The sequence below is a fragment of the Bison bison genome, unplaced genomic scaffold (assembly GCF_000754665.1).
Source record: "Bison bison bison isolate TAMUID 2011002044 unplaced genomic scaffold, Bison_UMD1.0 scf7180017864236, whole genome shotgun sequence".
Lineage (NCBI taxonomy): Eukaryota > Metazoa > Chordata > Mammalia > Artiodactyla > Bovidae > Bison > Bison bison.
Genome location: NW_011494808.1, coordinates 9,157,724 through 9,166,986, shown reverse-complemented (window position 1 = coordinate 9,166,986; position 9,263 = coordinate 9,157,724).

Genomic DNA, 9,263 nt, shown 5'->3' with positions numbered 1-9,263 from the left:
GGCGGGTTTCTCCAGCTGCTGTGGTTGAGGGCTCCTCATCGTGATGGTGTGTGGGCTTTTCATGGCAGTGGTTTCTTTGTTGCAGAGCACAGGCTCTAAGCATGTGGGATTCGGGAGCTGCAGTGCTTTGGTTCAGTAGCTGCAGTCTGTGGGCGCAGAGCACTGGCTCAGTAGTTGCCCCATATGCGCCTAGTTGCTCCGCAGCACGTGGGACTCCCCAGATCAGGGACTGAACTTGTGCCCCCTGCATCGGCAGGACGATTCTTAACCACTGGACCACCAGGGAAGCCCTGTTTCCTTTTTGACTTTTTTTTTTTTTTGCCATTTGCCCCCATCTCCTTTTTGTTGCATAGATCTTCCAATATGCTTTCCAATAAAACTGCCAAGAGCAGGCTTTTCTTTTCAAATGAACATTTCTATCATGTGTTTTTCTACTAAGCGTGACTTTTTATCAGAAATGTATTTTGAATGTAACAAACATTATACTCTGTGATTTAATAGATATAATATTTTAAAAGTCAAATTCACTTTGTTCCTCATTTATTTCCTGCTGAATTCAAATTATTTGCATCTTATTTAAGATTCCTGAATACACTTATTTTAGCAGAGAGTGATGTGCAATGTTCTTTTTTGTTAGTTTTCTGCTATTAATTTCAATGCTGTATGAACACTCTAAAGTGCACTCAAGACTTTACTCTTTATATGCAAGAAATTTTTTGAAATAACCTTTGAATCTATCTGAGGCCAGGGCTCTCATGGAGATAATCCTATGATGAATTTTTAGTACCTCTCAAGGTTAATTATACAAACATGCTTATTACTTCTTCAGCACCAGTTTTGATAATGTATCTTTTCTTAAACAATAATTACCACAATGAAGTTTCCAATCATATTTAAGTCTTCTTTTCAAATTTTCTCACATTTTGTCTAAAATAATTTTATTATTGTTATTTTGAACATTTCCTATTCTCTCCCTTCACATAATCAGGCATGTAAGAACTATGATTTATTTTTAAGTAGCCAGGTATACTATTTGCCATTGCTACTGGGTTACCCTGCTTTTCAATTAAATCTGCCCCAAGAGTCTTCAAATTTAAGTCATCTCTGTTTTAGTAAAATCATTAGTTTATTTATATTATTTATTTTTATAATGAAAATATTGTCATTGGTTCAATGTTCTTTCTCTTTTTCTATAGTGTCAGCTTTGTTCATTAGTATATCCAATAAAGATTTCCATTTCACTTTTGCATTTTTAATCTCCAAATATTTTTTCCAATCTCATCCAGCTCTCTCTTAATCTCAGCTCTCCTCTCTGGAAGCTTCTGTTCACCTTTTTTTAACCACTTATTCCTTATTTTTAATACAAATTTATTTTAATTGGAGGTTAATTACTTTACAATATTGTATTGGTTTTGCCAGACATCAACATGCATGTGTAACCACTTATTCTTTACAATCTCTCTATTCATGAATTACTGGGTTTATTAGATTTTATTAAGGAAAAAAATCCTATGTTTTCTAAATATGCATATGATTATATTCTTTTCTCCTAAACTGTTACCATTTATCTGCTCCTAGAGTACTGTGCTACTCACTGCGCTAGTGTTTCAGATACTGTCTCATATGCTCTACTCATACTCTCGATGTTTTTCTCTTTTATAAAGACATTCAATTTCTGCTTAAATACTGGACTTAACAGTTCTTAGTTTACCCACTAGCTCAGGTTTTGACTGTAAGCCTTTTGCTCATACCATGTGATCACATTACAGTTAGCACCAGGCTCTACTTCCTGCCAAGGAAGGTCCATCTAGTCAAGGCTATGGTTTTTCCAGGGGTTAGTACTCTTGCCTGGAAAATCCCATGGAAGGAGGAGCCTGGTGGGCTGCAGGCCATAGGGTCGCTAAGAGTCGGACATGACTGAGCGACTTCACTTTCACTTTTCACTTTCATTCATTGGAGAAGGAAATGGCAACCCACTCCAGTGTTCTTGCCTGGAGAATCCCAGGGATGGGGGAGCCTGGTGGGCTGCTGTCTATGGGGTCGCACAGAGTCGGACACGACTGAAGCAACTTAGCAGCAGCAGTAGCAGCATGTATGGATGTGAGAGCTGAACTGTGAAGAAGGCTGAGAGCCGAAGAATCGATACTTTTGAACTATGGTGTTGGAGAAGACTCTTGAGAGTCCCTTGGACTGCAAAGAGAACCAACCAGTCCATCCTAAAGGAGACCAGTCCTGGGTTTTCATTGGAAGTGAAGTGAAGTGAAGTCTCTCAGTCGTGTCTGACTCTTTGTGACCCCATGGACAGTAGCCTACCAGGCACCGTGGTCCATGGGATTTTCCAGGCAAGAATACTGGAGTGGGCTGCCATTTCCTTCTCCAGGGGATCTTCCCAACCCAGGGATTGAACCCGGGTCTCCTGCATTGCAGACAGATGTTTTACCATCTGAGCCACTAAGTTCTGAGCCACTGAGTTCATTGGAAGGACTGATGCTAAAGCTGAAACTCCAATACTTTGGCCACCTAATGTGAAGAGCTGACTCATCTGAAAAGACTCTGATGCCGGGAAAGATTGAAGGCTGGAGGAGAAGGGGACGACAGAGGATGAGATGGTTGGATGGCATCACTGACTCAATGAATATGAGTTTGAGTAAACTCTGGGAGTTGGTGATGGACAGGGAGGCCTGGCGTGCTGCAGTCCATGGGGTCACAAAGAGTCAGACACAACTGAGCAACTGAACTGAACTACCTCCTGTCATCATCACAGGGAATCTCAGGTGGAGAGAACCTCTTCCCTCTGCAGTATCACCAGGCATCATCCCACAGGGAGGAAACTACTGTGAGTGGACACACCAGCTCTTAGATTCTTGTGCCTGGAAGCAAAGCGTGTATGTTGCTGATATGTCATTGGACAAAGCAAGTCATGTGACCACACCTAACTTCAAGGGGGTTTAGAAGTACATTTCTACCACCTGTGTGGAAAAAGAGCAGAAAATATCCAAGAAAGACCTATGAGTAACCACCACACCAGGAGGTGGGTACGGGTCCTCTCTCTGGTTTCGTCATGGTCCCCTTTCGTACTGTTTGTTACAATCTTTTTCTCGAATCTTAAAAGGAGGGGAAATTTTCAAACACAATTTCTAAACAGTATATTTAGTACTCATCTCCTGCCTAGCAGTACTTTTTCTAGCATGGTTCTGTTAGAATGAATAACGATTTCTAACCTATTTGTTGTCAGCTAGCTCTCTTACTAGAGGAGACCAATTCTCCACCAAATATTTGGAAAAAGTCTGCAGTCTTTTCCCTTGTAAAAGGAGACTAAGGAAACCATAACAGTCAGAGCTCCCCACGACTCCTTCATATTTTCTCATTCTTAATCCGAGTCATTCTTATTTAGTGAGGAGGGTGAGGATGAGGTAGAAGTATGGCTATATTACCCGTGGTTACTTCATTAAGGACTTTTTTAAGACATCATTTTTTTTTAAGCCATTTTAGGTTCACAGTAAAATTGAGGAGAAGGTACAAAAATTTCCCACATGCTCCCTGCCCCAACACATGTACAGTTTCCCCTATGATCAAAATCCCTCACCAGAGCGGGACATCGGTTGTGACTGATGAACCCACACTGACAACATGATCACCCGAAATCCGCAGTTCACCTTAGGGCTCACTCTCGGTGTTGATAATCTATGGATTCGGACAAAGGCATTATGACATGTATCCATCATCTCAGTATCAAAGTACTTTTTTTTTTTTTGCTACCTTAAAAGTCCTCTTTGGTCTGCCTGTTCTCCACGCCCTTCTCCAACCATGCTAACCACTGGACTTTTTACCATCCCCACAGCTTTGCCGTTTTCCAGAATGTCACCAATGGGAGTCAGACATGATACAGACTTTCCAGAGTGGCCTCTTTCACGTGTTGTGCATTTAAGTTTCTCCACGTTTCAGGTTTCCCTGGGACTCAGTTGATAAGGAATCCGCTTAGTTTTATACGAAACTGTCAGACTTTGTCTTCCAAAGAGGATCCAGCATCTTGCGTTCCCACCAATGGAGAGTTCTGTTACTCGGCATCCTCACCAGCATCTGACTCTGCCAGAGGTCCAGATTCTCACCAGCCTAATAGTGTGCAGTGACATCTTGTTGTTGTTGTTTTTTAATATAAATTTATTTATTTTAATTGGAGCCTAATTACTTTACAATATTGTATTGGTTTTGCCATACATCAACATGAATCTGCCACGGGTGTACACGTGTTCCCAATCCTGAACCCCCCTCCCACCTCCCTCCCCATACCATCCCTCTGGATCATCCCAGTGCACCAGCCCCGAGCATCCTGTATCCTGCATCGAACCTGGACTGGCGATTTGTTTCATATATGATATTATACACATTTCAATGCAATTCTGCCAAATCATCCCACCTTCTCCCTTTCCCACAGAGTCCAAAAGACTGTTCTATACATCTGGGTCTCTTTTGCTGTCTCACATACAGGGTTATCATTACCATCTTTCTAAATTCCATATATATGCATTAGTATACTGTATTGGTGTTTTTCTTTCTGGCTTACTTCACTCTGTATAATAGGCTCCAGTTTCATCCACCTCATTAAAACTGATTCAAATGTATTCTTTTTAATGGCTGAGTAATACTCCATTGTGTATATGTACCACAGCTTTCTTATTGTTGTTTTAATTTGCATCTCCCTGATGACATAATATGAGGAGCTGCTTTCAATATGTTTGTCATCCATTCTTTGGTGTGGTGTCTGTTGAGGTCTTTGGACCATTTTTTTAATTGGATTATTTTCTTGTTGTTGAGTCTTTAGAATTATTTGTATGCTTTAGATAGGGGTTCTTGATCAGACATGTATTTTGCAAATGTTTTCTCACAGTCCGTGCTTTGTCTTCACTTCCTCTTTACATTGACTCTTGCAGAATACACATTTCAGTTTTAGTGAAGTCCAGCTTCTCAATTATTTCTTAAAAAATCGTGCCTTTGGTATGGTATCTACAATTTTAAAGCAGTTTTCATGTATGTGAATTTGGCAGAGAGTAGTCTGCTTTCCCAGTTTCCTGGCAAGTGATAAGTCTGAATATTTTATTTATGGATATAAAGTATAGCCAACTTTTCTCCTTCTTATGAGTAAAAAAAACTTTCTTCAGTGCCTGCTGTCCTGTCTCAGGACTGGAACACATTCTACATATCAAAGTTCCTCCAGGAGAACGGCATGTTATTAATTTGATATTCTTATTTACCAAGACTGACCTGCCTTCAAATCTTCAGTTTTATCTCTCCATTAAGGTCTCTATGATAACAGAGAAGAAACTATAGTTCCATTAAGTAACTACCCTCTGAACCAAGTAAAGGAGAAACTGCTCGTCCGTATGGAGGGAGCAGGAGGAAGGTACTGATGCTGCGCTGATCGGGATGCTGCTGCTTCAGCAGGTGGAGGACAGCATCTCACTGAGGTGGGGGAGCAGCATCTTGACCTCAGCATGTCCCTGGGCTGCTATGGCTGCCATGTAAGTTGACTGGGCATGTAATATTTCAGATGATCAGAGAGATGAGATTTGTTAGTAAGTGCTTGTAGGGGTGTGGGAAGAATGGACTTCAGTTTTCTAAGATGGACTTACTGGATTTATAAAACTAGAGAAGAGCAAGTTAACATTTAAAGATAATGGTCAAAATGTTCGATATTTTACTGTGGAAGAACTACCTCTGAAATCGAGGTATGTTCACTTTGATCAGGGAAAAACACAACTCCAAAAATAAATACAAGTCTGTTTGTAGTGTCTTCAGAGGTTCTGTATAAATATGCATTAGAGCTCCAAGGAGGAAAGATGATAATCCCATTGGTGGCTGAAAGTCAAATAAAAGAACTGAACCAACCCCATTTACTCCTCTAGAGCCCAGGGTTTAAAATACAGGGATAGACCTATGGTTTCTGAGCATGGGAGTTGAGCCCTGACAGGGTAGTAAGTGAGAGATAAATTAAGTGCCTGAGAAGGTCCTTCTGGGGCAGCAAGTTGTGTTTGAGAGTCAGTTTAATTCAATAAGGCTAAAGAAGAATGAAGATGAATCTATAATGATGGACTGGAGTTACAATGCAGAAAAAGCTTCAGTGCCACAGTAAAGACATTAAACTTAGTGATGTAGCTAATAAAGAGCTTTTGATCCCAGCACTGAATCTGGGGAGCCCAAATGGACTGAAGATTTAGATTTGGAAAGACTTCATGACACCAGTAGTTGAAGGGCAATCATCTGGAGGTGAGAACTGAAGATATGGGAAAAGATGTGGTTATTTGCAAAATATACAAGCACTGTGAATGTATGTGTGTGTCTGCGTGAATGTGGACATGTGCTTTCTTCCAACCACATGCGTGTGACACATGCAGTATGTCGACAGAAATCATAACACAAAGGCTGTACAGACTCTTCAGCTTCTCAAGGAATAGGTGTGTGTGCGTGTGTGTGCGTGCGTGTGTATGTGTGTTGACCTAGAGGTCAAAAGTAAGGTACTTATTTGTTTGCTTAAAAGTCATGTTCTCAGCATATCTAGAAGTACTCTCTGCTTTTTTAAAAAATTTGTTGGCTTAAGGTAATTTAAACTAGGCAAGTCTTAAGGAAAATACATAAGACACATGCAAAGAAGTTACACAGCTTTTTTGCATGAAAGGTTCATAACATCACCCAACTAGAAATATGTTTCTAAGGGGAAAATTATGAAAGATAAATGAGGCCCTTTAAAGCCAAATAAAATTGAAATAACTCTTAATTTTTTAAATAGTTGAATCAGATTTTCTTCCATGTATAATCAAATTCCATACCATACTATAGCTCTGAACTCATTAAAGCTTCATTTACTTTTAGGTCAGGAGAACAGAACAGGAGGGAACATAGTTTAAAGCTCTGTAATAGTAATTAAAGAGCTCTCTGGTGATCTTAAGACTTCCTGCAACTTCCAAAAGAGTGCACATTATTTAAAGAACAAAGAAAATCTACTTTTAGGTATAAAAAAACTCTGAATCAAGTATTATATTAGAAAGGAATTTATTCCAAATTGTCTTATTCCCTATTTCAGGTTATTTAGTCACCTCTCTGGATGAAACTTCACAATTCAAGAAAAAAAAAAAAAAAAAAGAGAGAGATCAGCTTTTCTTTCCTTCATATAAATGCCATATTTTCTTCATATAAATTCCCAAACATAGAGAGCTTAAGTTGCCATCCTTGCTAAATAAATTACTTTTTAACACTACATCCTTAAACAAAAATGATTAAAAGTCATTTTAAAATACAACTTGCCTAAGATGGCACCATTGCCTTGAATCCCATTAAATGATTTCTAGTGAGCGAAGAAGGAAGCTTAGTGATGGAAAAGGTAGAAAGGTCCCTGACCTTTGATTACTACTCACTGGGCACAGTTCAGACAGGGCAGGAAGACAGCTCGGGTGCCCAGCAGAGGCAGCGTGGTGAAAGGCCCGGAGACTGGAATTCATGGGTCCCGGGAGTTTATCAAGAGGAAAACTCACGTCAGACTAGAAATGTTCTAAACAACCAAAGTAGTGACAAAAAGAGGCCATGCTGGAGGATCAAAACGTGGGAATTTAACAGGGCTCACAAAAGTGCCAGCATGCAGAATATGAGCTTGGGGGGATCCACTCTTCAGGTACGTCTCCAGTTTTCCCTCAGCAACAGAGAGAACAAAGATAGCCAAAATCCCCCTGCGAATTAATACATTTAAAAAGTTTGCTTAATAATTTAGGGAATTTTTTCCAGCTGAAAATTGATTAATCCCTGCATTGCTTCTGCAATAAAATGGAGGCTATAAAGATAATTTTTCCATTTTCTGTACTTGTATTAAAATACTGCCAGAAAGGAAATAATAACCCAGAAATCCACTCTGTGCAGCTCTAAGGGTGCCAAAATATTCCACTAATGGATTTGAAACAAAAAAGGAATAGCAGCCCTTTTGCTGAATCCCCAGGCTACTCAGCATTTTGAGTAAGTATACTCAGAGGCAGCAGGGCACCTGTCCTTTCTTGAGAAAGTCAGCACCATCTTAAATTCTCCTCTGCAACGGCTTTTACTTTAAATAAAAATGAGTTTTTGCTTGTAATTATTTGCTTATCTCTGCCCTGTACATTTAAAACTTTAATTATTCATGTGGTAATCCTTCCTGTAATAAAACATCCAAAGGAAGGAGAAAAGCAAGTATAAATAAAACACTTCTTGGATTTGAGAGGGTGTGACCTTGTCCCAGTCTCTCACTTGTAAAGGTGAAGAAAAGGACACGGAACTATTTTGGTCTAGGCTCTTTATAGAGAGAGTATTAATGTAATCACAAGGGCAAACGTATGTTTTATTTAAGAGTAAAGATATACAAGTAATGTTTAATATAAAACATTTATCAGGCTCCCAGATAAACCGTGGCAAAGTATAAAATAAACTAAAATGCATCCATATAGCTTTCTTGCATTTTCAATTAACTAAAAGGTCAGTGGCAAGAGTTGACAATTGTGTTGACCAAAGTCACAGGACATAATTAAATGTCCTTTTTTTGGTAAATCTCAAGGTTAGTCAGTCTTCAGAAATAGTACTGTCTCTCTCCTAATGGTAATCAATTAATCTATTTTATCCTTTCCAAAGTGACTCTCATCATACTTCAGTTTTCCATTCTCCCTGCCACCCATCTCGGCACCTTATTCTAAACCAGTCTTGATATCCACAAGGGAAAGGTACCATTGGCCACAGTGTAGGATCTTACATCCCCAGCAGCAACAGATGATACAAGACCCAAAACAGGTAGAACATCGGCCAATCCCCCATTAAGGCATGCAGGCTTGAAGCCCTATTCCAGTCGAGAGACAGTGCCTCCCCTGAGAGGTCAGAGTTAACTGCACTGGAAGAGGCTCTGATCAAGGAGAGCTAAGATCCCCAGTAAGCACGTTAGCTCATTGGGGTTTTACACAATATTAAGCATAGTATCATGGGAATACCAGACCACCTGACCTGCCTCTTGAGAAATCTGAATGCAGGTCAGGAAGCAACAGTTAGAACTGTACATGGAACAACAGACTGGTTCCAAATAGGAAAAGGAGTTCATCAAGGCTGTATATTGTCACCCTGCTTATTTAACTTCTATGCAGAGTACATCATGAGAAACGCTGGACTGGAAGAAGCACAAGCTGGAATCAAGATTGCCAGGAGAAATATCAATAACCTCAGATATGCAAATGATACCACCCTTATGGCAGAAAGTGAAGAGG